Source organism: Tauraco erythrolophus, chromosome 2 (genome assembly GCF_009769465.1).
Source record: "Tauraco erythrolophus isolate bTauEry1 chromosome 2, bTauEry1.pri, whole genome shotgun sequence".
Lineage (NCBI taxonomy): Eukaryota > Metazoa > Chordata > Aves > Musophagiformes > Musophagidae > Tauraco > Tauraco erythrolophus.
The window spans coordinates 84,934,738-84,943,334 of NC_141466.1; positions in this window are offsets into that span (position 1 = coordinate 84,934,738).

The window sequence follows — 8,597 nt, forward strand, 5'->3', positions numbered from 1 at the left end:
AGGAAAAATTTATTCACCAAAAGGATTGTCAAGCACTGGAACAGGCTGCCCAGGGAAGTGGTGGAGTCGCCACCCCTGGAGATATTTAAGACGTATAGATGTGGTGCTTAGGGACACGGTTTAGTGGTGGACTTGGCAGTGCTAGGTTAATGGCTGGACTCAATGATCTTCAAGGTCTTTTCTAACCTAAACGATTCTATGAAATCTAGAAGCATAGAAATAAGCAGCAAATACCTGCTGGGTGCAGATCATCCTTCAGATCTATGGATGGACACAAGGGACAGCTGGTTTCTTGTTTCAAGAAGACCGACCGCATTGTAGAGGCTTCCCCACCCTACAGAGCAAAAGGTCTGACTGGGAAAAAAAAAGGCATTTTTCTGGAAGTTCTATGTTCGTTATTGCCTGCTTGGCCCAGCCAGTTGGCCAGTATTTCGAGTTCTGAAGGCTGGCTCCTGTTTAGAGGCAAAACAAGTGATGAGAGTTTGATAGGGCCTTTGGTATGACAAGGTGTTTTGATGGAGAGCACCCACAACGGCTGATTCCCCTCTTGCCACGGACACTGGCCACAGTGGCCTCTTCCTTACAGCCACCACATCCAGGTTGCCCACGTGGGAACACACGCATGTGCCTATGTCTTTCCCTTCTGGAGTCCATGAAAACCATGTGATATTTTTGTTGGCTTTTCAAGCCCAATATGTTACTGAGTAACTGGAGAAACTGAATTTTCCCCTTGGGACAGAGGTGGGTCTGTGGCTAAAGGCAATTGTCTGTGCAGAGCAGGCTTGCGGCTTTGGTACCCTTTCCCAGCTAATTGTGAAACTGGATAATCCATGCATGGCAAATCAAAAGTTGGCTGACAGTACTTTTAGGGGTCCAGCCGCCTTGCTACTGGGGGTTGTTACTGAAGCCTTGTATACAAGTTGTCCTACATGTATATAAATATATGTATCTATAGAAAAAAATCATTATTTATATTACATATTTTATTTAAAGTATATACATCTAACTTAATATATATATTGCTATACCTCTGAAGCAGTGGTTTTCCATGTCTCCCTCCCTTGTTTGTGCATCTGAGAGATATCCAGGAGCAGGAGACTACGGGGAGGAAAGGAATACCGCTTAGTTAAAAACCGCAGCATTAGAAAACTAACGTTAGGTCCTCAAAGGCCGTTAAACCACTAATTCCCACCCTTGTGGCAGTTTGGTGCTAATGTTTTTCAAGAGCTGGTTGTTAGTGATCAGGGAAACTACTAAATTAACAACTCTGGAGACTTAATTGTCTGAACACTTTCAATCATTTATTAGGGAAGGAAATCCCTGCCTGTAAACAAAGCCAGTGTAGGGTTATTTGATGTCAGGAGCAGTAACAACACATCGAAGCATTCCCAAGCCATGAGTTAGGGCCACTAAAATGATCAACAGGGTTTAGACTTCAAAAATAATAAATTTGGGTTAATCTTTATTTGTATTCTGGTTTCTGAACGTTTAAGGCCTGCTCGAATGCCATTTTCTAGATATTCTCTGTAATCATAAAAGCTGAGACTTCCAGTAAAAAAAGCTGGCAATTCTCACAGTCTCAGAGGCTTCTGGAGAAGATGAAATTCTGTGGCACTGACAACACAGCTGTAAAGGCTGCCGGTCAGGAAGGCACCTTTCTAAAACAGATTAAAATTCCGAGCAGCAGTGGAGTGATTTCCACCCCACATGAGGCACAGAGTGTCTTTTCAGTGAGCCCAAATCACGGGCCATGCCTTTCCACCATAACCAGGGCAAAAGTGCCTCGTCTGGTGCCTCCTGGGCCATCTTAGGTCCCAGGTGTTGTGTGGTAAAGATGCCTTTGCTGTCGTCTATGGAGGGGAATAAGGATGGGGCCACACTTGCCTTACGCAGGCATATTGTCCCTGTGCCGTGGGTGTTGCGGGTACATGCCCACATCCACCCACAGTAGAGGGGTCTGGCCTCTGCCTACCCAGCCCCTCAGACCATCCTTGTGGGGGCATTTGGGGTGCAATGTGGCTGCATCCCGAGAACAAAGCCACTCTGTGCGCGCAGCTCTTCAGCTTTGATACCATGGGAGTTTTTTTTACTCCCAAATAGGCATCTGGTTTTAGGCAATGCGGAGGTCAGATGGCTGCCCTCTAGGATATGCCTGGAAGAGCATGAGGTCAGCTCAAATGCAAACTTTATACACAATCGGGAAAGTTTATTTCCAATGCCATCCATAGGTGTCTGACTAATGAGGTTAAGTGGTTTTACTGGAGGTCTTTACTTTATAGGCTAAAATAATGAAGACACGCATCCCAACTCCAGAAACTGCATAGAGACAGCCTCCTTTTCCCAGAAGAACTTGCCCCATCCATCGTTCCTGGACATTTGTGGGCTCTGTGGGACGCTCAGCCCACCTGACAAACAGGTCTCTTCTCCTCAGGCCCTTCAGGATGGGGACGGAGCCTTTGCTTCAGGTTCCCAAGGCTTAAACTCATGACCATTGTGGCTGTTTATGGCTCGCAGGCTTTCATTGCACTGGCAGAAGGGAGCAGCATGTTTGCTCCTCAGTGGGCTAGGCAAACTGGATCGCCACTTAGTTAAGGCAGACTTGCAATGAAATGTTTGTGGACTGCAATGTGAGCTGTTGAGGGAGCCATCGCTCCCCAGCTCCTTGCAGACTCAACATGTCACGCTTAATCCAGCTCTCATTTTCTTTTCCTCACACTGAGTACATGTCTTTCCCCCAGGGGTTATGCAAACTGCACCGTGACTCTTTTTCAGCCGGCCAGCCAGCCATGCACCTGGTTTTGATCAAAATTTTTCTACTGTAGCTCTTGTTGGCTCAGAAAACTGCTTTGACAAGCTTGAAATTTCCTGCCTCAGGAAGGAAAAACATCTCTCTAAAAGAGAGCCATGGGTATTACCCATGAGCTGCAGAGAAAGTTGGACTTATTAAAAAGATCAGAAACTGAAACAGCCCTTGTGGTGGCAGTACTAAAGATGTCCCAGAGCTCCTGACTCCAGTGTTGAGTCTCTGCCATTGTGGCACCTTCATTATGACACTTCTCAACCTCTGTTTCTTGTGCTCAAATGTTTGCCTACCCCAGTTCAAGAAAATACAGCATATATGATGTCCTTGTGAGAAATAAAGTCAGACACTCTTCAGCTGAGCCTGGTAGGGCAGAAAGCTGAGCTGAGGCTGCAGCTGGTCGTGACTCCCCTTTCCCTCATGACATGAAGAAACCCTCCCTGAAACCAGAGAAATATTTACGCTTGCTTTCATGCTGGAGAAGAAACCTGTGAGAATGGCAATTTTTGTACAATGGCCCTTTGAATTTTGTCTCCACTCTCCTTGACCTGCGTCCTGCTAAAACTTTCAGTAAGCTATTTACCAGGTACGTATGTAAACCAGCTATCATCATATCAACATATGGTGACAGTGACTGAGAGCTACCCTATTAATTGCTGACCCCATTTCTATTTCAGTCACTTGACATGTCCTCTAGGAAATGAGTGGGATCAGTCATGATAAATCCATTCTCTGTGGCACCAGATAATCTGTTTTCAAGGAGAAGCAGCCCATGCTGGCAGCCTGCTCCTGAATAACCAAGGGGGTTGTAGTGCAAGGTAGCTGCATCCTTGAAGACATGTATTGGTGCCTTCTTGTACAATAAATGGTTTTGCACTACAGTATTGTGTCCTAAGATGCCCTGCTGAGGTATGGAACATTCCGCTCTTGCATGCTGCATGGAAAGGATGCAACTTTCTAAAGGTCCCACAGATCAGTTCATGGATGGCTGACAGCCTTTGATTTGTCTGTCATTAAACTGATGCAGTAAAGTTGAGTGTCTAACAACTAGAGGAGAGATAGGAGAAAGGTAAATGTTATTTGAATTGTTCAAGGGTTTTAAGCCCAGATCTCCTGTTTCTGCTCTAACCACTGAGATATGAGACACCGTGGTGTGGTGGTAGGAGTCTTCTCAGCTCCCCGTGCTGGAGCTACTTTGCTCTGCACTGAAACAAAGCAGTCCTTTGAGAGGTCAGGGATGGTGGAGGGAGTATCTAAGTATTTAAAATTTAGTGTGATTTGCCAGTCGGTGGAGGGAGTATCTAAGTATTTAAAATTTAGTGTGATTTGCCAGTCCTGCTGGTCAGACAAGGAGAACACTTACCGTAAAACAGTTAACCATCGAGAGGAGCAGAAACCATCCCAGCAGTGGGTGCCCTGAGTGCTGGGCTGGAGAGCTGGACATAGCTTTGCCCTCTGGCTCCAGTAGTGTGTAAAGCTGCCATGCACAGACATGGCTGCAGCTGCAGGGGGAAAACCATGTGGGCCTGAGCAAGGAGGGGAGAGGAAGATGAGGGATCCAAAGTACGGGGTGCCCTCCCAGAGCAGTGCAGCTCTTTTCCCGCGGGACAGTTTGTTTTCACTGTATTTGTGTCCCTGGGACCGTGCTGCCTAGCAACTGGGTAAAATTGTCACAAAATGCTGGCAGTGCCCTCCTTACCAGAGCAGGGGCCAGGCTGTGTCCCTGGGGGGGATGTCTGCCAGGCGAGGTGGCCACGCAGTGCTCATGGGGGACCCCCATCTCTGTCCCTGTCCCCCCTGGTGGGCTGTCCCAAAGGCATGAAGGAATCTGGTCTTCACGCATGGCAAAGCTGCACTGCAGGCAAGGCATGCAGGCAGCACCTCCTGTTGTGCCCGTCTGTCTGCAGAGCAGGTGGCACCTCGGGGGCAGATGAAACGTGGGCACTCTTGATCACGACATCTTGTTGGATCTGAGTAGATAAATGCTTCTTCCTCTCTGAAAGACCAGGGAAAAAAAGTACACTCAAGCGTATTAGAATCATAGAATGGTTAGGATTGGAAGAGACCTCAAAGATCATCTAGTTCCAACCCCCCTGCCATGGGCAGGGAGGCCTTCCACTACACCAGGTTGCCCAAAGCCTCATCCAACCTGGCCTTGAACACTTCCAGGGATGAGACATCCACAACTCCTCTGGGCAACCTGTTCCAGTGCTTCACCACCTTCATTGTAAAAAATTTCTTCCTTATATGTAATCGAAATCTCCTCTCTTTCAGTTTAAAGCCATTGCCCCTTGTCTTACCACTACATGCCCTTGTAAAAATCCCCTTCTAGCTTTCTTGTAGGTCTCCTTTAGGTACTGGAAGACTGCTATAAGATCACCCCACAGCCTTCTCTTGTCCAGGCTGAATAGCCCCAACTGTCTCAGTCTTTATTTTCTTGAAGTACCTGAAAATGAAAATATTTGCCATTTCTGGCTGTGTATTTGGGAGAGATGGGGATAAATACACAGTCTTACTTGAGTTCAGGGCATTTTAAATAAAAACAAAGGAAAAATGGTGATGAAGAGTTACAGCTATTTATTCTTTGGGCCAGAAGAAGAGCAGCCATGTGACTAGTGCCTGCTGCTGTCCATGCTCTGTTTGACTTCTCTGCCTCTGTGGATAATACTCAAAGATGTGTTGGCCAGGAGGCCAAACCCTGCTCAGCGGAGCTGACTTCCCTTGAAGGGCCATGCAAAGGGCAAGGGATGAAAATTAATTAGAGTTTTTAGGAGAGCAGTTTGCAAGTTCACTTGCTCTTGTAAGTGGCTGACGTGCAAAAGATAGTTGTTGGCAATTGCTGACAGCTTGTGTGTTTACCTCAATCAGCAAGTATTTGTAATTCCTTTTAAAAATGTTGAAGTTCCAGCCTTATTGGGAACATTATAAACTGCCCTCAGCACTCTGATGTGCTTCTAAAACACATGCTGCCATGAGTCAAAAAGCACAAAAACTCAGATATTTCAGGGGAGAGGTGAGGGAGAAGTGGGGAGATGGTGCAATTGAAATGAAAATGATTTAGATAACTTGGTATCTACTCACAAATATTAATTTTCATGACTGAAGGCAACCACAACTGTTACAAATGGAGTGAATTGCCACATCACTTCTAGCATCTCTCCTCCCTGATGCCACAGCACCACAAAATGGAGGCTTTGCCAGCTGCGGGATGACTAGGCTTCACTTTTTTTCTTTCCCTCCACTCTCCACCCCTACAATGCCTCATGCACCCCCTGTGCTGACGCATGAGTTTGTGGGGCCCCAGAAAACCTAGTGGGGATTAAAATAGGCCTGTGAAAAAAACATGATTTTCTGAGGCAAGTATTGCTGCTGAAGAGTCAGCATTGCTGAGCCACTCCCTGGGAGCTGTTCGAAGAAGCATGGAATACTTTTGCCCACTCTTGTGCCTAAAATATTTATTGACAGTTTCTGTCTCCATTTGCATGGAGAAATGGCAGAATGCAATTTCACTGTTTTTCAGTTTCTTTACCTTTTTATGGCTGTTCTTCATGGCAGTTTTCAATAACTATATCCCTTCTGACCTCAGCAACAGCTTGGGCAGGAGACCTTTTTCAAGACAGGAAAATGCCATTGCCAAATCTACCATCAGGGTGGTTAGGGTGGTGGAGGTGGCTGAGTTCAGGACAGACTCCAAATGAATCCTCTCTCACATGGGTTACGCCTTGAGCTGACGTTGCTCCTTTAAACTCAGAAACGTGCCGTGCCTCTGAGCACTGCCCAACACCTTGGGGAGCTGAGGCTGCTGAGAAGGCGGCAGCCAGCCCCTGCTAACACCTGGGCTGAGGCTTTAGCAGCAGGTTTTAGAGAGAGATTTTTGTTTCTGTGAGGGAGTGGGAGAGCATGCTCAGATTGCAACCCCGCAGCTAAGCGATTTTTAGTTTTTTTTCCAGTAGTTTAATTATGAAAAATGCCCCTCATGTTCCCCATTAAGGCTATTAGTAGACAGGCAGATCTCCCAGCATGAGCCAGTTCTTGCTAACAAGGTCTGTGTGTACCACATTAGGGAATGCAGCACTCATGCAGCTTTCAGAGCACCATAAGTGATTTGCCACAGCTCCCGTAAGGGTACGGAGCCAAACATACCCACACCTCGTGTCAGAGAAGGCAGCAATGTCTAGCTTTAAATTCAAGATCCTTGATTAAAAGAAGACCAGCAAGCCCAAACCCCTGCTTCTGGATACTGAGTTGCCCTCCTGCTCAAACACCGGGCGGGTGCAGTGCTCAGAAGGACTATCACTTTCCGATGGGGTCCTCACCCACTCAGTCACTCACATGAGCAATATAATAGCGGACTGAAAAAAAACCTTACCAGGGATTATATAAGCCTCCATCTTCACATGCACTTACTTCTAAGGTTACTTTTCCCTTTTTAAGGTGGGCCTTACCCCAATGCAGAAAGAAAATGGTCTAGCCCATAGGACAAGGGGGAGCCATTGCTGTTCTTCACCTCGATTTTAGTCAGGCTTTCAGCACAGGCACCCATAACATCCTTATAGCCAAAGTGGTGAGATAGGGACTGTGATGTAACAGCCCGGTCGTATGTATAGGTTTTCTTGTGCTTAACTCCCTTACATGCACCTCTGCCATGGCTACGGGTGTTGTGTGAACCCCAAGGTAGGACAGGGACTTGGATCTCTGCAGCGAGCTGGCGGCTCAGGAAAGAGGCTTGATTCATAAAGGACTCATATGTTAGCTCTCAAATTCCTTGTGATACAGACAGCGGGCAACTGCTGCGAGTAGGCATGAAACTCCTCAGGGTGTTTTTTTCTTAAATGAATGAATTTTCTTTTAAATGCAGGCGAGATTTTTACCTGTGCTCTGTTGCTCCCACCTCAGTATTTATCACTTTCTTATGTCAGTCTTGATTCTGCCAAGACATTGCCAGCTCTGTGTAGAGGAACAGAAAGCTGCACTGGTGATGCTGGACATTGAGACATCTCTTTTCTTCTGCATAGCTTGTGAACGATGCTATATTACAACAAACTTGTATCCACATCTAAGCTCACACAATGAACCAATTAAGGATCTGTGATTTTTTGTTTCAAGTATGTGGCTGAATGTTTATAGGACAGTCTAGATTTTAATCCAAACTTTCACAAATTTAGACAGCTGTCTCCAGTGCTGTCAAAAAGGCATACAATCAGCACATCTGAAAATCGATACACCTCATGGGACTGAGTACCTCGGTTAATCAAATACTGCAACCATTAGCTTTTGCTCAGCTTTCAGTTAGCTCCAAAACATTTTCTGCATAGTTTCAAGATTATAATCATTAGAAAAAAAAGAAAGTGGCTATTTTAAACATCGTGGTCTCTATGTTTTTTCATTGTTTGAACTTCACCTTTACTGCAGCTTGATTTTCCTTCCAGAGTTGCTCATTAGGTCTACATCTAGAGAAAACAAAACCCTGGCTGTCTCAGTGATCCTGGACAGTAGGGAATGCAAGGCTTGCCTAGGGCCATCTGCTTCACTGGATGAAAGGTTTGAGAAAACAAATCCAGACAGTTGATTCATTACAAAATAGACATAAGTTATGAAGATAATAATGGAGACAAATCCTATGAAGATCTCTTAAGTCCCTGGCCTCCATTACTGTTATTTTTTAAGTCAGCACTGGCTACCCACATCACATGAATATGTAGAGTCCCAGATGCAAAATAGCCATAGCTGCAGAGATCAGGGTCTTACCAATGGGTACATTTTATTCATCTAAAATTATTATAGTTGCTATTCTGGA